At 39.3% G+C, this 22396-nt stretch overlaps 1 protein-coding gene across 1 annotated transcript in view; it reads right to left on the bottom strand.

Annotated features, from left to right (window-relative positions):
• The window catches only part of SPATS2 (spermatogenesis associated serine rich 2), a 133817-nt gene extending 111421 nt beyond the window's left edge, over positions 1 to 22396 (bottom strand). Inside the window, 1 exon segment of the mRNA XM_070621213.1 lies at positions 22118 to 22396. The gene's annotated coding sequence lies outside the window, so the exon portion shown is untranslated.

Genomic DNA, 22396 nt, shown 5'->3' with positions numbered 1-22396 from the left:
TATGTGGTGCATGATGTACTTTGAATATGTGTGAAAACTCTATTACTCCTTACCTGGCTGTGATGGTTAATTTTATGTGTCAGTTTGACTGGATCACGGAGTACCCAGATATCAGGCTAAACATCATATCTGGATGTGTCTCTGAGGGTGTTTTCAAATGAGATTAGCATTTGAATAGGCAGACTGAGTAAAGCAGATGGCCCTCCCCAAGGTGGGTGGGTATCATCTAATCCATTGAGGGCCTGAATACAACAAAAAGGCAGAGGAAGGGAGAATTCATTCTCTCGCTCTCCCTGATTGCTTGAGCTATCAGTCTTCTGCCCTTGGACTGGGACTTACACCATCGATGTTCCTGGGTCTCTGGCTTATAGACAGCAGATTGCGAGACTTCTGAGCCCCCATAACCGTGTGAGCCAATCCTTATAACAAATTTCATTCTAAATAAATAGATATAGATGTAGATGTAAATACAGATATAGATATAGACATAGACACAATATAGATATGAGAAAGAGAGAGATCCTATTGGTTTTTCTTTCTCTGGAGAACCCTAATACTGTGACTCTCCACAACACTGCTCCTGTCTTATGTCTCAATGATTTCACATAGATGATCTTTCTAACACCCCATCTCTCTGAATTCCTATCTCATTTCTCTGAATTCCTTGCTTCCGATGATCTTATCCTTCACCCCACAACCCATGATAATGCCTCCATGATCTCAATTTTTGTATTCCGCTGTCTGACAATGACCTATTATCTTTATAGCTCTGTCTCTCACATAGCCAAATCCCAACATCTTTTGATCCCACCAGGACCTTCAATTGACTGATTTTTACCTTCTTTCCATCTCTTAGCCACATCATGTCCTCCCTTCCCTCCTCACCTGGTTTAAAGTCCACAGTACATTATTAGAATCACTCGCTTGCGTATATCCTCTATTCCCTTGACCCTCTTATGTTTTCTTCGACTGCCTAAGTAAAACCTCTCTCTGGTTAAATCACTCTGCAGCTGAATGTGGCTGAAGAAAAAAGCATACTGATTCATCTCACTTTAAATTCATGACCACAAACCTCAAAGGGCCTTATAACGCCACCCGGCAATCATACAACATTTCTCTGCTGCAGCCATTCTCCCACTCTTCTGAACAATCTCACACCTTCTCCTCTCATCACACACCTCCACCACCTCCTCCCTACCCTCACTCTCAGCTGAGCACTTTCATTCCTAATTCACAGAGAGTACCAAAAATCAGAAGAAAACTTCCACAAACCTCTGCTGTCAAATCAACCCACCTACTTGAAGGGTAGGTTTGAGATATATTTTGAAGATGAAATCAACAAGAATTGGAGAAGGATCTGATGTGCGGTATGAGGAAGAGAAAGGAATCAAAGATGACTGCTAAGTCTTTGCTCAAATATTACTTTCTTAACAAGGCCTTCCCTTACCAGCCTTCAGTCTCAATCACTCTCTCACACTCACACACACAGTCACATGCTCACAGTGTCCCTATCTCCTTTACTGTTTTTTTTTTTTTTTTTTTTTTAAAGATTTTATTATTTCCTTTTTCTCCCCAAAGCCCCCCGGTACATAGTTGTATATTCTTCGTTGTGGGTTCTTCTAGTTGTGGCATGTGGGACGCTGCCTCAGCGTGGTCTGATGAGCAGTGCCATGTCCGCGCCCAGGATTCGAACCAACACTGGGCTACCTGCAGCGGAGCGCGCGAACTTAACCACTCGGCCACGGGGCCAGCCCCCTCCTTTACTGTTTTTTGTTTGGGGTTTTTTTTTCAATACCAGTTATCACCAACTGAAATAGTAAATATTTTACTCCTTTGCTTAATATCTGCCTCCCACTACTGGAATATAAGCTATAAGCAGGCAAGGACTGTTATGCTTAGTTCACTCCTGTGTATCAGATAGACAGTAGGCACTCAGAAATGAAATGTTTCTGGCATGAACAAATGAATAGATGGTGTTGTCATTTACACAGAAAAAGAATACCTTTAGGGTAAGAAGAATTACAGTGTCTATACAAAGAAGCTTATAATCTAGTGAGAGAAAGACATTGAAATATACGTTTACAACACGCTAGGATTCCATGATTTGTCAAATTTATGATAAAAGCAAAACTGAAAACTAAACATTCTATGATCCAATTGTCAAAAATGTATGCTTTTTTTTTTTTTTTGAGGAAGATTAGCCCTGCCACCAATCCTCCTTTTTTTTTTTAAAGATTTTATTTTTTCCTTTTTCTCCCCAAAGCCCCCCGGTACATAGTTGTATATTCTTCGTTGTAGGTCCTTCTAGCTGTGGCATGTGGGACGCCGCCTCAGCGTGGTCTGATGAGCAGTGCCATGTCCGCGCCCAGGATTCGAACCAATGAAACACTGGGCCGCCTGCAGCGAAGTGCGCGAACTTAACCACTCGGCCACGGGGCCAGCCCCACCAATCCTCCTCTTTTTGCTGAGGAAGACTGGCCCTGGGCTAACATCCGTGCCCACCTTCCTCTACTTTATATATGGGACGCCTGCCACAGCATGGCATGCCAAGCGCGCCATGTCCGCAGCCGGGATCCAAACTGGCAAACCCGGGCTGCCCAAGCGGAACATGTGCACTTAACCGCTGCACCACCTGGCCAGCCCCAAAAATGTATGCTTTTATATATGCATACAGACTTGCATGAACACACAACACATACACGTATGTTTCTCCACCCATAAAGAAAAAGTTCTGGAAGGAAAAATACAGAACTGTTAGCCCGTGGGGTAGGAAGAGTTTTCCGCGTGGGGAATGAGACTGAGAGAGGGTGAGGAGGCTCTCACTTCTCACGTTTCACAATCAGCACATTATTTTTGTAATTTAAAAAAGAAAGAAGGAAAACATTTCCTTCCCAAAAGAAAGAAAAATTATATTCAACAGAGGCTTAACGTCCAGAGCGTAAAAACCTTCTATATAACAAAAAAAATCAATTTAAAAATAGGCAAAGTATATAAAAAGACAATTCACAAAGAAATACAGTCAATAAACATATAAAACATACTCAACCTCATATTTAATCAGGAGAAATAAAAGTGCTTTAATTTATCAGATAATATCCAATGTTGTAAGTGTATAAGTTCTTTATCTACAACTACTGGTAGGAGTGTAAACTCATACTTTTTTTTTTTTAAGTAATTTAGTGAGCAACAAAGTAAATAATGTTATAATCCAAAGAATAAACTAAATATCCATGAATCCATAATGATGTAAATAAATTATTAAATAAAGAAATAGGGAACAAAGTACAAGTCTCTTCACAGAAAATTCCTAATTAATAAATGTAGAAATAATGAGAGAAATAAAAAGTTATCATTAGAATTCCACAGTAATAACTATTGCAAGCAAGATCCACTGATGAATGGTAAAATTAACAGGTGAAACTTTTTTTTGGTGAGGAAGATTGTCCCTGAGCTAACATCTGTGCCAAGCTTCCTCCACTTTGTATGTGGGGTGTTGCCACAGCACGGCTTGACGAGCAGTGTATAGATCCATGTCCATGATCTGAACCCACAAACCCCAGGCCACCAAAGTGGCACACACAAACTTAACCACTATGCCACCGGGCCAGCCCTGAAACTTTTTTTGAGCTAACAGTGGTTTATAACACTACAGCATGCTCATTACCAAAATCAAGTTTCCATCCATCAGCATAAATTGACCCCCTTTATCCATTTTGCCCTCCCCCACCTCCCTTCCCCTCTGCTAACCACCAGTCTGTTCTCTGTATCTATGTGTTTGTTTTTGTTTTGCTTTGTTTGTTCACTTTTTTTATATTTTGCATATGAGTAAAATCATACAGTATTTGTCTCTCTCCATCTGACTTATTTCACTTAGCATTAACACCCACAAGGTCCATCCATGCTGTTGCAAATGGCAAGATTTTGTCTTTTTTATGGCTGAGTAGTATTCCATTGCATATATCTACCACATCTTCTTCATCTATTCATCCATCAATGGGTACTTAGGTTGTTTCCATATCTTGGCTATTGTAAATAATGCTGCAATGAACACTGGGGTGCCTATGTCTTTTGGAATTAGTGTTTCCAAATTCTTTGGATAAATACTCCAAAGTGATATACCTGGATCATATGGTAGTTCTATTCTTAAATTTTTGAGGACTCTCCATACTGTTTTCCATAGTGGCTGCACCAATTTACATTCCCACCATTAGTGTATGAGTATTCCCTTTCCTCCACATCCTCTCCAACACTTGTTATTTCTTGTCTTGTTGATAATAGCCATTATACTGGGCATGAAATGATATCTCATTGTGGTTTAATTTGCATTTCCTTAGTAATTAGTGATATTGAACGTCTTTGCATGTGTCTGTTGGCCATGTGTATGTCTTCTTTGGAAAAATGTCTATTCAGATCCTTTGCTCTTTTTTTAATTGAATTGTTTTTCAACATGTTGAGTTGTATGAGTTCTTTACATATTTTGGATATTAACCCCTTATTGGATATATGACTTGCAATCCATTCGGTAGGATGTCTTTTCATTTTGTTGCTGGTTTCCTTTGCTGTGCAGAAGCTTTTCAATTTCATGTGGTCCCATATGTTTATTTTTACTTTTGTTTCCCTAGCCTGAGGAGATACATCCAAAAAGATACTGCTAAGACTGATGTCAAAGAGTATACTGCCTATGTTTTCTTCTAGAAGTTTTAATGGTTTCAGGTCTTATATTTAAGTCATTAATCCAATTTGCGTTAATTTTTGTGTAAGGTGTAGGATAGTGATCTAGTTTCAATCTTTGGTATGTGGCTCTTCAGTTTTCCAAACCCCGTTTATTGAAGAAAGTTTTTCTTTTCTCCAGTGTATATTCTTGGCTCCTTTATCTTAAATTATATGTCCATATATGTATGAGTTTATTTCTGAACTCTGAATTCTGGTCCATTGATCTCTGTGTCTGGTTTCTGCCAAAACCATGCTGTTCTGACTACTATAGCTTTGTAGTATAATTTGAAATCACAGAGTGTGATATCTCTCAGCTTTGTTCTTTTTTCTCAGGATTGCTTTGGCTATTCAGGGTCTCTTGTGGTTCCATACAAATTTTAGGACTTTGGTGGTCTATTTCTGTGAAAAATGTCATTGGGATTTTGATATAAATTGCACTGAATTTGTAGATTGCTTTAATATGGACATTTTAATAATGTTAATTCTTCCAATCCATGAGCAAAGAATATCTTTCCATTTATTTGTGTCTTCTCCAATTTCTTTCAACAATGTCTTTTAGTTTTCAGTGTATAGGTCTTTCACCTCTTAGGTTAAATTTATTCCTGGGTATTCTGTTCCTTTTCTTGCAACTACAAATGGGACTGTTTTCTTAATTTCTCTTTCTGTTAATTTGTTGTTAGTATATAGAAACAACAGATTTTTGTATACTGATTTTGTACCCCATTACTTTACTTATTCATTTATCTAATAGTTTTTGAGGGTCTTTAGGGTTTTCATTATATATGATCAGATCATCCACAAATAGTGACAGTTTTACTTCTGCTTTTTCTTGCCTAACTGCTCTAGTTAGGACTGCCAATATTATGTTGAATAAGAGTGAGCATCTTCGTCGTGTTTCTGATCTTGAGGAGACAGCTTTCAGTTTTTCACTGTTGAGTATGATCTTAGCTGTGGGTTTGTCATATATGGTCTTTATAATATTGAGGTACCTTCCTTCTTTACCCATTTTATTGAGATTTTTTATCTTAAATGTATCTTGAATCTTGTCAAATGCTGTTTCTACATCTATTGAGATGATCATATGACATTTATCCTTCATTTTGTTAATGTGTATCATGTTGATCTGCAGATTTTGAACCATCCTTGCATCTCTGGAATGAATCCCACTTGACTGTGGTGTATGGTCCTTTTAATGTATTGTATTTGATTTGCTAATGTTTTACTGAGAATTTTTGCATCTATGTTCATCAGATATATTGGCTTGTAATTTTCTTTTTTCATGTTGTACTTGTCTGGTTTTGGTATCAGGTTAATGTTGGCCTTGTAAAATGAGTTAGGAAGCATTCTCTCCTCTCCAATTTTTTGGAAGAATTTGAGAAGGATAAGTATTAAATCTTCTTTGAATGTTTGGCGGAATTCACCAGTGAAGCATCTGGTCCTAGACTCTTGTTTTTTGGAAGGTTTTTGATTACTGTTTCAATCTCATTAGTAATTGGTCTATTCTGATTTTCTATTTCTTCAAGATTTAGTCTTGGAAGATTGCATGATTCTAAGAATTTATCCATTTCTTCTAGGTTGTCCAACATGTTGCTGTATAGCTGTTCATAGTAACCTTCTATAATCCTTTGCATTTCCGTGGTATCCATTGTAACTTCTCTTTCATTTGATTTTATTTGACCCTTCTTTTTTTCTTAGTTTAGCTAAAGTTTTGTCAATTTTCTTTATCTTTTCAAAGAACTTTTAGTTTCATTAATTTTTTCTATTGTCTTTTAGGGTCTGTTTCATTTGTTTCCACTCTGATTTTTATTTCCTTCTTCTACTAACTTTGGGCTTCATTTGTTCTTCTTTTTCTACTGCCTTTAGGTATAAGGTTAGAATGCTTGAGATTTTTCTTGTTTCTTTTTTTTTAAAGCTGTGTTTTTCTTATTGTTGTTTTTTATTTCGTTTTTTGTTTTTGAGGAAGATTAGCCCTGAGCTAACTGCTGCCAATCCTCCTCTTTTTGCTGAGGAAGACTGGCCCTGAGCTAACATCCTTGCCCATCTTCCTCTACTTTATACGTGGGACGCCTACCACAGGATGCCTTTTTGCCAAGCAGTGCCATGTCTGCATCAGGATCCGAACCGGCAAACCCTGGGCTGCCAAGAAGCAGAATGTGCAATCTTAACCGCTGCACCACCTGGCCAGCCCCTGTTGTTTTTTTCTTGCTGGGAAAGATTCGCCCTGAGCTAAAATCTGTTGCCAACCTCCCTCTTTTTTTTCCCTCTGCTCCAAAGCCCCAGTACATAGTTGTATATTCTAGTTGTAAGTCCTTCTAGTTCTTCTATGTGAGCTGCCACCACAGCATGGCTACTGACAGACAAGTGGTGTGGTTCCACACCTGGGAACCAAACCCAGGCCCCCAAAGGGGAAATCACTGAACTTCAACCACTAGGCCATCAAGGCTGGCTCAGATTTTTCCTTGTTTCTTGAGGAAGGCTTGTATTGGTATAAACTTCCCTCTTAGTACTGCTTTTGCTGAATCCCATAGATTTTGGTATGTCATATTTTCATTTTCAATTGTCTTCAGGTATTTTTTTGATTTCTTCATTAACCCAGTAGTTGCTCAGTAGCATGTCATTTAGTCTCCACATATTTGTGATTTTTCCAGCTTTCTTCTTGTATTTGATTTCTATTTTCATACCATTGTGGTTGAAAAAGATGTTGACATGACTTGAATCTTCCTAAATTTATTGAGCAAGTATGGTCTATCCCTGAGAATGTTCCACGTACACTTGAGAAGAATGAGTATTCTGCTGCTTTTGGATGGAATGTTCTGCATATAGCTATTAAGTCCAGCTGCTCTAATGGTGCATTTAAGGCCAATGTTTCCTTGTTGACTTTCTGTCTGATCTCTCCAATGATGTAAGTGGGATGTTACAGTCCCCTAGTATTATTGGGTTGCTGTCAACTTCTTCCTTTAGATCCGTTAATAATTGATTTATATATTTTAGTGCTCCTATGTTAGGTGCATTTGTATTAGTAAATGTTATGTCTTCTTGACTGATCATCCCCTTTACTATTATATAATGTCCATCTTTCCCTTACCACCGTTTTTGGCTTGAAGTCTATTTTGTCTGATATAAGTATGGCTACGCCACTTTCTTTTGGCTGCCATTTGAATTGAACATCATCTTCCATCCCTTCACTTCGAGCCTATGTTTGTCGTTAGAGCTAAGTCTCCTAGAGGCAGCATATAGTTAGCTGGGTCTTGTTTTTTAACCCATCCAGCCACTCTGTATCTTTTGATTGGTGAATTCAATCCATTTCCATTTAGGGTGATTACTAATATATGAGGACTTAATACTGCCATTTTATCCTGTTTTCTGGTTGTTCTGTATCTCCATTGTTTCTTTTTCCTTGTGTTTCTGTCTGCCATTTCAGCTTGGTGGCTTTCTCATACATTTCTCAGTTTCCTCTTTTTCTATGTTTCATATCTGTTCGCAATTTTTGTTTTGTGGCTATCATGAGGTTTGTACAAAGCATCTCATAGATTAAAATAGTTCTTTTTCTGCTGATAGCATCTTATCTTCATTTGCCTATACAAGTTTTATCCTTTTCCTCTTCCCTTTTTATGATTTTGTCATCACATATTATCCCTTTTTATGCTGTGAGATCATTACCAAACTGAAGTAGCCAAAGTTATTTATTTTTTTTTTTTTTTAAGATTTTATTTTTTCCTTTTTCTCCCCAAAGTCCCCCGGTACATAGTTGTATATTCTTTGTTGTGGGTCCTTCTAGTTGTGGCATGTGGGACGCTGCCTCAGCGTGGTCTGATGAGTAGTGCCATGTCCGCGCCCAGGATTCGAACCAACGAAACACTGGGCTGCCTGCAGCAGAGTACGCGAACTTAACCACTCGGCCACGGGGCCAGCCCCAGTAGCCAAAGTTATTTTTAATGTTTTCCGTTTATGCTAAAACTAAGTGTTTAACAACCTATTCTGATACAGAGTCATCTGATCCTGTCTATTTATCACCTTACTCAAAGTTTCCTGTCCTTCTATCTTTTTATTTCCGGTAGAAAAGCTCCTTTCAACATTTCTTGTTGGTCTAGTGGTAATGAACTCTCTCAGCTTTTGTTTGTCTCGGAAAGCCTTTATTTCTCCTTCATATCCAAAGGATAACTTTGCTAGGTAGAGTATTCTGGGCTGACAGTTTTAATCTTTCAATATTTTGAGTATGTCATTCCACTCTCTCCTGACCTGTAGTTTCTGCTGAGAAATCTGCTGATAGCCTAATGGGGTTTTCTTTATAAGTTACTGTCTTCGTTAAAAAATTCTTTATCAACTTTTGACAGTTTTAATATAACGTGTCTTGGAGGTCTTTTTGTTTTTGTTTTTTGGGGTGTTTTTCCTTTTTCTTTTGCTGAGGAAGATTAGCCCCAAGCTAACACATGTGCCAATCTTCCTCCACTTTCTATGTGGGTCACTACCATAGCATGGCTGACGAGTGGTGTAGGTCCGCACCAGGGATCCAAATCCATGAACCCTGGCTCCCGAAGCAGAGCACACTGAACTTTCACCACTATGCCAGAGGGCTGGCCCTGGAGAGGGTCTTTTTGCATTGAGATAATTAGGTGTCACATTAGCTTTGTAGATTTGTACATGCAGTTCCTTCCCCAGGTTCAGGAAGTTCTCAGCTATTTTTACTTTAAATAAGCTCTCTGCTCCCTTCTCCCTCTCTTCTCCTTCTGGGATACCCATTCTTTGTTACCTTTTCTAACAGTCACACAGTTATCATAGTTCTTTCTTTCTTTTTTTTTTAAATCTTAGTTCTCTCTCCTCTTCTACCTGAACCATTTCTAGATTTCTATCTTTGAGCTCACTCATTCTTTCTTCCATATGGTCTGCTCTATTTCCAGTGCTTTCTACTGCATTCTTCCTCTCATTTATTGAGTTCCTCAACTCCAGAATTTCTGTTTGGTTCTTTTTTAGAATTTCAATCTTTTTGGTAAAGTATTCCTTCTGTTCATTAATTTTATTCCTGAACTTACTGAACTGCCTTTCTGAGTTTTCTTGTAGCTCAGTGAGTTTCTTCATGCCGGCTATTTTGCATTCTCTATCAGTTAGTTCACAATCATCTGTAACTTTAAGTTCAGTTTCTGGAGAATTGTTATTTTCTTTTTGCGATACTGTGTTACTCTGGTTTTTCATGGTGTTTCCTGAGTTGTTCCTCTGCCAGCACATTTGAAGTAATGAACACTTTTCTTATTAGGTAAAGCTTTGTTTACTTTGATTCTAACAATTCAACAGATTGGTAAGTAGAGGCCTTTCTTTTGTTTTTCATTACATGGCACTATAGCACAAGTTTCTGGTTCCTCCTACCTGAGCTGCTTCTGGCTATATTTGAGAATTGCCACTTTCACCCTCTACTACCTCTGTCAGAAGTGTTGCTGGTGCCCTCCTAGTCACTGCTTGCGCCTCTGGGGTTGCTGGTGCCTTATTAACGCACACACTGCTGCAGTCACTGGCATCGCCACTAGGGGAACCAGGATGGTGGGAACCTCTGCTGCATCCAGGGGCACCTGAATCAGGGGCACCACTGCCACAGCGGGGGGTCAAAGTCATAGGCACTGCTGCAGCTGGAGGAACCAGGGCTCCAGGGCCTGCCACTGCTACTGCCCAGTTCCCTCTGGCCACAGGTGCTGCTGCAGCCAGGAGACCAGAGTTGTGTCACCACCTCCACTGCTGCTACCAGGTTCCTTGGAGTTGCAGGCTCAGCCACTGCAGCCAGGGGTTCAGGATAGCAGGCACCACCTCTGCAGTTCCCCTGTTCCCCCCTCCTCTGTGTATTCCAATGCACCCACCTTCAGATATACAGATATGTGGATTTCTCTGGCATCCTGGTATATTGAACAGAGGAACCTTTGTCGAATTATGGATGTTTTACTAGTTGCAGACTAAAGAGGAGAGACAAATGGACTGTCTCACACTGCCATGATGCTGACATCACTCTCAACAGGTGGAACTTTTAAAGAGAAACAGTTTTTTGGCATAACCTCCAGGTGTCTCCCTAAAATATTTATTTATTATTATGGAGATTTAAACATGTGTCCAAATTCTTTGATACTTCTCCCTCCAAGAGGTGGAACTTAATTCCTTTCCACATGAGTGTGGGCTAGACTTAGTGACTCACTTTTAACAAAGAGAGTATGGAGAGAAAAGCAGATATTTCACAGTAAAGAAACCTGGCAGACACCACCTTAATCAAACCATCAAGGTTAACATCACCAGTATTAAGACATGTTGATATCATCTACCTGCTGATATGATGCAATGAGAAGGGTATATCATCTCTGTAGTATTCTTCCCCAAAATCCATAACCTCTGTCTGTTCATGAGAAAATATCAGACAAAGCTATATTAAGGGATGTTCTACAAAATACCTGACTAGTACTCTTGAAAAGTATCAAGGTAGTAAAAAAGACAAGGAAAAACTGAAAAACTGTCACAGATTGGAGGGCAATAAAGAGACACGACAGCCAACTGCAATGTGGGATCCTGGATCCTAGAACTTTTAAGGACATTAGCAGAAAAGTGATAAATCCAAATAAGGTCTATTGTTTAACACTATTGTACCAACATCAATTTCCTAATTTTGATTAAAAAACTATGGTTATGAAAGATGTTAACATTAAGAAAAGTAGGGAAAGACTATATAGGAGCTCTCTGTACTATCTTTACTCTTCTGCAAATTTAAAATTATTTCAAAATAAAAAGTTGTTTTATAAAAGCTATTTGGCAGTATTCACCAAAATTTTTAGAATATAGCTTTTCACCCAGAAAATCACTTCTAGCAACCTAAAGAAACACTCACATAGGTCCAACAAGAAGCATATAAAAAAGTGTTCATTGAAGCACTGTTAGAAACTACAATTGATATATATATATATTTCAACTGAGAAGTCATTAAATAAAATAGTATATGTATATTATAGAATGAAGACCACCACACAGAGGTTAAAAGGATAAAATGGATCTGTACATACTGATATGAAAAAAATCTTCAAGACACACTAAGAAAAGGAAGTTACAGAATTATATATAAAACACCATAAAGACAATACATACAATATTATTTTTTAATTAAGCATGTAAATGTAAGTGGAATAATCTGAAAGGGTACACACTAGGCTTATAAAAGGATTACCTCTGGAGAAAGGAACGTCATTGAGGACGAGAGTCATTACTTGGGAAGGACAAGAGTTAAGGATCAAGGTAAAGGGAAACTTTCACTGTTCATTCTATTTCTATAATGCTTGAATTTTTTGATATTTATAAATTACTTTGCAACAAAAAATAAGGAGAAAAATAAGCATGTTATACACTATAAAAATTCTTGTATCAGCATAGAACAACTCTGGAAGGATATATAAGATAAAGTACTATCAGTGATTGCCTTTGGGCAATAGAACTGGGGAAACTGTTTTCACCATTCACTTCTGTACAGTTCAATTTTGTTTATTGTACATGCACTGCTTTAAAAAAAATTTAATGCACATCTTAAAAAGTACACTATGATAAGTGCTATTATGAAAGTATATAATAGATTTAAAACCCCAAAAGGAATCTTTGGTCTTCCTGAGAGACTTCAGGAAGGCAAGTCACCAACAGGCTTAGAAGGCATTCCAGGCAGAGTTTACAGAATGGGTAAGGCACAGAGGCGTCACAAAAGATACAAGGACTCAGAGCTGAAGCATGTAGAAGAAAGATTGGGAGTACAGGCGGAGAGAGCCTTCAGCAGGGATTGGAATAATCACCAGTACCTGAAAGTATACACTTCCCTTTGCTACCTCGTCCAAGAAAAAAAAACAAATTTAGACTTGCACACGGTTTTCTGTATGTTCTGCTTAAAGCTACCGCGCCCCACTCCAAACCATGACATAATGAACGAAGTATGCCTACCTGTAAACCTGGCAGAATATATTCATCAGTTCATGACAGTACAATCTTGACTAGAGAGTAAGATTCTAAATTAACAATTACTTTGACCTCCTATTCTCATCTATCTACTTTGACCAGCCCATATAGCCAAGCTGCAACAAGGATAAAAACAATGATAATACATCAACTACATACCAGTAAATATAAACAGTAGGCTTCCCTGACCCACTTTTCAAAAAATTTTGATTGTGGCACTTATAACAAATGTCTCATAACAGGGTAGAATGAAGAAAGAAGATCTAAATCTGAGCTATAACTGGATGGCTTTATAGTTCTTAGGAATAGGTTAAACATCGATGATATACTGATTTCTGCCAAAGATAAACTGATTTTTCATATTTGTTTCTAATTTCTTGATTTGGGGGCATCAATGAAAAGCAAAGTATCAACGACATAGTCAAATCTTTATTGACAACAACAAATAATAGGCCTCTCACCCCTATTTGGAAAAGCTAGGCAAAGTTTCCTTCCAATTCAATTAGCCTCATGTAGCAAAAATAATTATATCCATATTATTAACTAATATTTATTGAGTGCATACTGTGTGTACTCACTGAGCTAAGTGTTTTCTAGCCATTAAAATCCAATGGTCAAGGGGCCAGCCCCATGGCCGAGTGGTTAAGTTCGCGCGCTCCACTTTGGCAGCCAGGGTTTCACCAGTTCGAGTCCTGAACGTGGACATGGCCGCTCATCAAGCCATGCTAAGGCAGCATCCCACATGCCACAACTGGAAGGACCCACAGCTAAAAAAAATATACAACTATGTAGCAGGGGGCTTTGGGAGAAAAGGGAAAAATAAAATCTTAAAAAAAAAAAAAAAATCCAATGGTCCTAACTCAACAAAAAGACAACTCACTTAAAAAAATAGACAAAGGACTTAAATAGACATTTCTCCAAAGAAGATAGGGAAATGACCAACAAGTGCATGAAAAGATGCTCAACGTCACAAATCAAATTCACAATGAGACAGTACTTCACACCTACTAAGATGGCTTCAATCAAAAAAAAAGGAAAATAACTAGTGTTGGCAGGCATGTGGAGAAACTGGAATCTTCAAACACTGCTGTGGGAATGTAAAATATTGCAGCTGCTGTATGGCAGTTCTTCAAAAAGTTAAATATAGGGACCAGACCAGTGGCCGAGTAGTTTAAGTTCTCGCGCTCCACTTCAGCGGCACGGGGTTTCACAAGTTCGGATCCTAGGCGCAGACATGGCACTGCTCATCAAGCCATGCTGAGGCAGCATCCCACATGCCATAACTAGAAGGACCCACAACTAAAAATACGCAACTATGTACCAGGGGGTTTTGGGGAGAAAAAGGAAAATAAAATCTTTAAAAAAAGTTCAATATAGAAATACTACATAACCCAGCAATTCTGTTCTCAGGTATAGACCCAAAAGAATGGAAACAGATATTCACACAAATAGTAGTCCATAAATGTTCACAGCAGCATTACTCACAACAGGCAAAAGGCAGAAATGACACAACTGTCTATAAACACATAAATGGATAAATAAAATGTGGTATATCCACAGAATGGAATAGTATTCAGCTATAAAAAGGAATAAAGTACTGATACATGCTACAACATGGCTGAACCTCAAAAACATTATACTAAGTAAAAGAAGCCAGACACAAAAGGCCACGTATTATATGATTCCATTTATTTGAAATATCCAGAACAGGTAAATCTATAGAGACAGAAAGCAGACTGGTGGTTACCAAGAGATAGGGGGAGGGGATAATGAGGAGTGACTGCTTAATGGGTCATTACCATTCGAAGGGTCCTCTTTGGGGGTGATGGAGAAGTTCTGGAACTAGATAGCATGATGGTTGTACAACATTGCGAATGTACTAAATACCACGGAACTGTATACTTTAAAAGCATTAATTTTATGTTATGTGAATTTCACCTCAAAAAAAATTCAATGATCATGACAACTCTGTGGTGGGGATTACTACTGCACCAATTTTGCAGATTCAGAAACGCAGTATCAGAGAAATTAAATGACTTGACCAAATCCACAGAGGGAGTAGGTCAAGGAGTAGAGATTCAAAGCCAGATTTGTGGACCAGATTTATGCTCTTCTTTTTTTCTTTTAATGCTGATAGAACATAGAATCTTCAGAACCCCCTCTCCATTAATTAATTTTATGCCCAACTATCTACAATCCAACTTATTATTATTAGCAGCAACTCCTACGTGATACAACTAACAGTTTTGTGCTCTTAACTAAAATGTTACATACCTTCCTTATTTTAATCAGAAATTAGAAGAAAAATAGTACAACATGGGAATATTATAAATATACTGTCAGTATTAGCCTGATCATAACTAACACTGTTCACTAGATCCACATTTCAAGCATCAAGAAGTTTAATAATAGGGGCTGGCCCTGTGGCAGAGTGGTTAAGTTCACATGCTCCGCTGCAGGCGGCCCAGTGTTTTGTTGGTTCGAATCCTGGGCGCGGACATGGCACTGCTCATCAGACCACGCTGAGGCAGTGTCCCACATGCCACAACTAGAAGGACCCACAACGAAGAATATACAACTATATACCAGGGGGCTTTGGGGAGAAAAAGGAAAAAAATAAAATCTTTCAAAAGAAAAAAAAAAGAAGTTTAATAATATACTTGGAGCTATTTCACAATGGAAATGATTAGCCACTAGAGTGTGAAAGGATCCTGTGTTCTCAGCTTTACCACCAAATCAAAAATGTAATCATGGGGGCCAGCCCGGGGATGTCGCAGTTAAGTTCGCAGCTCCGCTTTGACAGCCTGGGATCCACCAGTTTGAATCCTGGGTGCAAATCTACACACCACTTACCAAGCCATGCTGTAGTAGGCGTCCCACATATAAAGTAGAGGAAGATGGGTACAGATGTTAGCTCAGAGCCACTCTTCCTCAGCAAAAAGAGGACTGGAAACAGATGTTAGCTCAGGGCTAATCTCCCTCAAAAAAAACACATATAATCATGTAAAAACTGAATATAGGGGCCAGCCCCATGGCCGAGTGGTTAAGTTTGCACGCTCTGCTTCAGTGGCCCAGGATTTCGCCAGTTCAGATCCCAGGTGCAGACATGGCACTGCTCATCAAGCCATGCTGAGGCAGCATCCCACATGCCACAACTAGTAGGACCTACAACTAAAAAAAATATATACAACTATGTACCAGGGGGCTTTGGGGAGAAAAAGGAAAAATAAAATCTTAAAAAAAAAAAAATTGAATATAATTCTACTTTTTTTTTTTTTTTTTGAGGAAGATTAGCCCTGAGCTAACTGCTGCCAATTTCCCTCTTTTTTTGCTGAGGAAGACTGGCCCTGAGCCAACATCCGTGCCCATCTTCCTCCACATTACATGTGGGACGCCCACCACAGCACAGGCCGCCACGCGGTGCCATGTCCGCACCCAGGATCCAAACAAGCGAAGCCCGGGCCATCAAAGCGAAACATGTGCACTTAACCGCTGCACCACCAGACCAGCCCCAAATTCTACTTATTCTTAATTGTTAAGATTTTAGGTAACAAGTAATTAGGATGAAGGTATGAAATATCCCTCCTTTTTCAGGAGCTTTTCCCACTTCATCAGGTTAGATGCACAAACACAAATTTAGTACTCATTGTTGCATTGTTTCCTGTGTTCCCAAATTACAATAACATCACACAATAATACCCTGTAGTCTAACTTATAAGATCATCATAACATTAGGGGCAGGCAGACAAATGACAAATGTCAAAAATCAACTTTGAAAAGACCGACATAAAATACAACCTTTGCGTAGTGACAGACACGAAAAAGATTACCCAACTAAGCCTTGTTTAAAGCATTGTCAACCCAACAAGGAACTAGATAACCATCTCAAGAAACCTAGTGTGTACTAACTAGTAAGATATAACAAGTCTGCATCTAAGCTAAATGGCTGACTCAAGCCTGTGGTGATCCTGTACCACCTACCATTCAGGTACAGTACTTTAGCTTCCTGTCATTCCACGTTAGTTATAAATGAGTTTCAGTTTTCATGAAATGTGAGGGAGCTTCTTATGAGATCCTTGTACAGAGGGCTTGTGCAGGATATGCAGGCAGGCTATGAAGACAATTTACTGTAAAGATGTAAGAGGATAACGCAACTAAGCAGAAGAGTCACTTCCACCACACACTAATGGATATTTTCAATCAATGTAACAGTAGAAGACAACCAGGAAGAGCCAGCAGTGGGCTCATCACATTGACATGTTGTAATCAGAGACCAAGCAGATAATTTAAAGAAAGGTATTGCTCCACAAGTAATGGTAGCCTTAAAACAACAGCAAATCATTTACTACTAGACAGATCACATGTACTCAAGAGAAGACTACAGGTTTTACAAACTGGTCTTTTTAGTCCTATACAGATCAATAGGAAGTAACATCATTGGCAGCATCTTCAGGTACAAAAGACATCCTCACTTAGCTATCATGACTCATCTACAATCATATAATGGCCTTACCACAAACCTTCTCTTCAGGCCCAATACTCTTTAGCCAATTCCAAAGAACATCCACGAGTGCATGTGTGGACACACACACACGGACACACACTCTCCACAACTAGTAATCATGTCATTTTGCTAATTAAGTAATGTAAAAATTCTCCTTCTTACCAGCAATCCAAGGTTGTTATTTAGGGTTTGAACTAGTAAGAACCCGTGTGTAACTCCTAACCACAAATTAGTCATAGGACAATGACTCCAGAAGTTGCCTTTAAGCCAATTATATCCTCAAATCCCGCAGAATGTTTTAAGGGCCTGGGGCTGCAACGTGTAGAAGATGATGTATATTTCAGGAACCCACCCCTACAAGCCACCATGATAGATGTGAACACGGAGAGTAACTGCTGGCCTCTGGCCAATCCTTAACATCCAGTAACTTAAAGACAAAATGTTTACAAACTTTACATCTTTAGAAATATTTCAGAACCAACAGACCACCTCCAAGATAATAATGTGGGCTCACTATCTACTATGAGGCTCTCAGAAAATGGCATGTGAGCCTGAAGTCCCTTTGTAACCCAATAATCTCAAGAAGCAAGATGCGAGGATAATTAACCTCCTTGCGACATTTAGAAAAAAATGGAATGCGAAGTTACACCCATCCTAAGAGAGAGTTCACTGTTAGTCTGCAGCTATTTCAATCTATTACATTTGGTACTATGTGACAACTCTCTCTCACATGCATATATATGAAGAGAGGGAGAAAAAAATGAAGTCAAACAAATGACTTCAGCTAATTTTACTTCCTGTATTATAGCTACCTTCTTGAAATATTTAAGCATACAGCAGACACTCGAACTTTTTCCAATAAATGAAGAAGGGATACAGAAGGTAAGCAGTAACCAGCAGCTTACACATGTGAAACCTTTTTAAATGAAAAAAGTACAGTGTTTTTCAATCAAAGGCAGCAAAGTGAACTGAAAATGCTCTACACTATTGACACATTTTTCAAACGCACACACAGATAATGTTAAGATGATTATCCACATTCACAGGTATGACTGGAAAGATCTGTATATAACAAATGGTTCCTTCCACACTGAATACATTTCACACTTTAGAACAGAAACTCTCATTTTCTTCACCAGCTGAACTAAAAGATTTTCAAAACTACTTTTATTGCTAAGTTGAAATGTATTTTAATGTGCTTGCCAGATGTCATGATACATAAATATAAGTAAGGAGAAGCAAAAAGAGAGCCATGAAAACTGGGTAAATCATTTCCTCCTGAATCATTTCCAGGACAAGTGTCCTGTAAACAGTACAGAAAAAGTAAGTAGAGGAAACATCATCCCTCAAACATTAGGCCAAGTGCTATCTTCAGGTGAACACGTAATAAAATGACCACTTAAAAGTAACCAAGCTTCCTCAAAAAACCAAACATGGAATTACCAGATGACCTAAAAATCCCACTTCTGAGTATATACCCAAAAGAACTGAAAGAAAGAACTCAAACAGATATTTGTAAGCTAATATTCACAGCAACAGTAACTGCAATAGCCCAAAGGTGGAAACAATCCAAGTGTCCATTGGCAGATGGGTGGATAATGGATAAACAAAATGTACTGTACATATACATGGAATATTATTCAGTCCTAAAAAGGAATGAAATTCTGACACAGGCTAAAACACTAATGAACCTTGAAGACACTGTGCTAAGTGAAATAAGCCCAATGCAAATGGACAAATACTATGATTTCACTTATAAGAGGTACCTAGAAGTAGTCATACTCACAGAGACAGAAAGTGGAATGGTGGTTGGCAGGGGTTGGAGGAAGAAAGGAATGTAGAGTTATTGTTTAATAGGTACAGAGTTTCAGTTTGGGAAGACAAAAATGTTCTGGAGATGGATGGTGGTGACGGATGCACAGCAGGTGAATATACTTAATGCCACTAAACTGTACGCTTAAAAATTATTTACATGGTAAATTTTACGTTATGTATATTTTACCACAATTTTTTTTTAAGTAACCAAGCAAGAACGATGGTCAAACTTTTGCGGCAAAAACATATCAAGAAAAGTGGTAGGAGTTTGTAACAAGCACGCTTCACTGTCAGCCTCCAGAGCCTAGATGACTTACCTGAAAGTCAAGACCTCAGAATTGGAGGGATGGTCATGCCATTTTCACGTTGCAACAGACATATACCAAGCATCTAAGGACACTGAATTATATTCTACAGGAGGTCATTTACTAAACAGTGAATAGACTTCCCTTCCCAACAATTAAATCAGGAAAAAAAAAAAGAAGCTTTTCCTTCCAGTCTCCAACGGAAGCAGTAAGACTGAAATAATCAGTTTTACTTCTAACCAAGCAGCACAGCAGGTCCTAAAGAGTACCTTTAAGTTCCCAACTTTAATATGGTGGCTCTACAAAGGGAAACGGCGAGTAGTAATAAAAATAAAAATTTTATATATATATATATATATATATATATAAACTTCTTTCATTGCCTTTATTAAAGTGTCTTTGTACAAGTTACTTAATCTTTCTGAGCCTCATCTGAAAAATGAGGATAATGCTTACAACTACCTTGTAAGGGTTGTTCGAAGATCTTATAAGGTAATACATACACAACACATTGAATTCAGTGCCTAGAATACATAAATGCTCAACAAATAAAAATTCCCTCCCTTCCTGTCATTCATTCATTAGTGTCTGTAGCCCTTCGATACTCCTGAATCAGCCTCCAAGGGCTATGCTGATGTTTTGGCCAGTTACCTATGGCTCCTCCCTCAGGCCCCGTCTGTTTCTCGCAGTTCAAGTTGTTTCACTCCTGGTTTCTAAGAGGATCCCGTCTATATTTAGAGATAATGCCAGTACCAACTGTGGACTCAACAGGTGCTTGGAGGGCACTTGAGCACTCAGCAGTTTTTGATCGTTTTCCAGAGTTAATTGGTTTTGGCTCTACAACTGGCTGTCTTGACTTCTACAAGGAAGAGTGCCACGTATGCACAGTACTTCAGCAGTACACTAGACTAAACAGAAAATTAACTGTGTTCACCGGACAAACCCTTAGCAAGAAGATGTTTTAGCCCTATTATCAAGACCTCAGAAAAGCCGTTAAATCACAGGAGCAATAAACATTCAATAAACTCTACAGATGTAGCCCACTGACCCAACCTTCATCTAAATCACATTATCATATCAGACCCAAGTTTCAACCAATTCACGCTGCTTGTACTACAACCAAGATTGGGAGTGAGAGAGCAGGAACAACAATCAGGCAGTGAAGATTTAAAGAAGGCTTCCCACAGAGCTGGGTCTGAATTTACTAGCTCTGTGACCTTAGTAAGTTATTTAACCTCCTAAATTATAAACTAGGAAATAATTGGAAGGATTAATTTAAATGAGATAATGCACACACAACAACCTTAGCATCTAGCCTCGCCCACTGGAAGAGGTCAATAAAAAGGCACATTATCACTAACCAGGACACTGCACTCACTTCTTGCTTTGTTCAGTTTCTATGACATATAAGAAAAGTGACAATTTAGATCATTATTTCTGGACCTTTATAAAGTAGCCTAATGTTACTATTTGAGACCTAGCTGAGAAATATAAACTGACGACTTCCCAGAAATCTTAGATGAGTCAGCAAAACAATGCTTTTTTTTAATAAAAAGCTTAACATACACTGTTTATGAACACATAATGGTAACTACAATTTCCAAACCAGGAATCTTGTATCTAGCACTATTCAAAATTTGGTCTGGAAATCCAAGTATCAAGGAAATGTAAAGATCATAACCCCAAAAGTTCTGTCCCACAATATTTTCAAATCACCTTAATTCAAACTAGAAGGTGTAAGGCAGCCTAACAATTTGAAATTAGCATCAAGAATCTCTTGAGGCAGAACCCAAACTCTCTCCCACGAGCATAAAACCAATAGATGGTACATGAACATTACTCAGTGAGAAACTGCAATTCTCACAAAGTACAGATAACTTCGATTTTATCAAGGCTATTCATCACCTTTTGATCTAAATGAAAACAAACCCTTGGTTTTCCCCCAAAGACCCTAAACTCTGCATTACCACTGACCTAACTCAAAGCAAGATGCCTGTTTTTGGTGATCTGTCCTCTCCTGCTTCATTAACCACAGGTAAATTACATACAGTAACCTGCTGAAAAGAGAAATAAATACTATAGGCACCCTTTTTCAATGAAATGGACTACATAAATTATAACCAAATTATTAAAAGAGCAGTTTGCACTCTTTAGCAGAGGGACAAGCTTGAGAAACATTCACCTTTTAAAAGAACCCAATCATCCTGGGTGAATTACGAGAAAGATGCCACTCTAGTCCACCTACCCTATACTCTCTAACTGGATCTAACCTTCTGCAATAATTCATGCCCAAACCACATCTATTTTATTTCTCTGCCCCTCTTTGCCTTATTTTCCGTTCCCATTTCCCCCCTCCATTCCAAGAATGCCCTTATTTTCAAATCCCACTTTGCCCCAAATCCTAAGAACCTGGGACACCCACGCAGATGACCTTACGCATCCCCAGGGTATTCCCAATGCATTGTACTTCTCATCCTAAATAACCCATTCTTTCATTCTTTTCAGTCTCTCGTTGTTTCTTAAAATCCAATACCCCACACACGCTCACACCAGAGTCCCCCCTCACTCCATTGTTTCCCCGGCCTATGCCTCTGGAAACCCCCCAACTCGGACCCGTGTGCTTCGGCCCGCCCCACTGACCCCAGAAACCTTTCACCATCTGGGTACTCCAGGTCCCAAAAGGCTCACGTCCTCCTCCTCTCCGTACCCCAACCCCCAACAACTGCCCCCTCCCCCGTGCCCTCCCTCAAGCCCGCTCCCCGCACCTCTGTGCCCCTCTTTATCCCCCACCAACGCCTCCACCCAACGCCTCAGCCTCACTTACCCCGGGCCCCCGCAGTCGCCGCGTCCCCCTAGTTCCGGGCTCTACGTCCCGAACGCTCCGGGGTCTGGGAAAAGGAAAGGAGCTCCTCCGCCTCCTTTTCCTCCTCTTCTGGAGCAGCCGCCGTCGCCGCCGCGCTCCTCCCCCAGCTCGGCCGGAGCCGGACGCCGCCCCGCCCCCACCGCCCCTCTCCCGGCTTCCCCCCTCGGCTGGGCGGCGGGCTGGCAATCGCAGCCGCGGCTGCGGGCCGAAGCGCCAGCCGATCCACACCGACCTCACCGC

This window comes from Equus przewalskii, chromosome 5 (assembly GCF_037783145.1).
Source record: "Equus przewalskii isolate Varuska chromosome 5, EquPr2, whole genome shotgun sequence".
Classification (NCBI taxonomy): Eukaryota; Metazoa; Chordata; class Mammalia; order Perissodactyla; family Equidae; genus Equus; species Equus przewalskii.
Note: the sequence above shows the minus strand (reverse complement) of the source record. Positions and strands in the feature narration are given on the sequence as shown.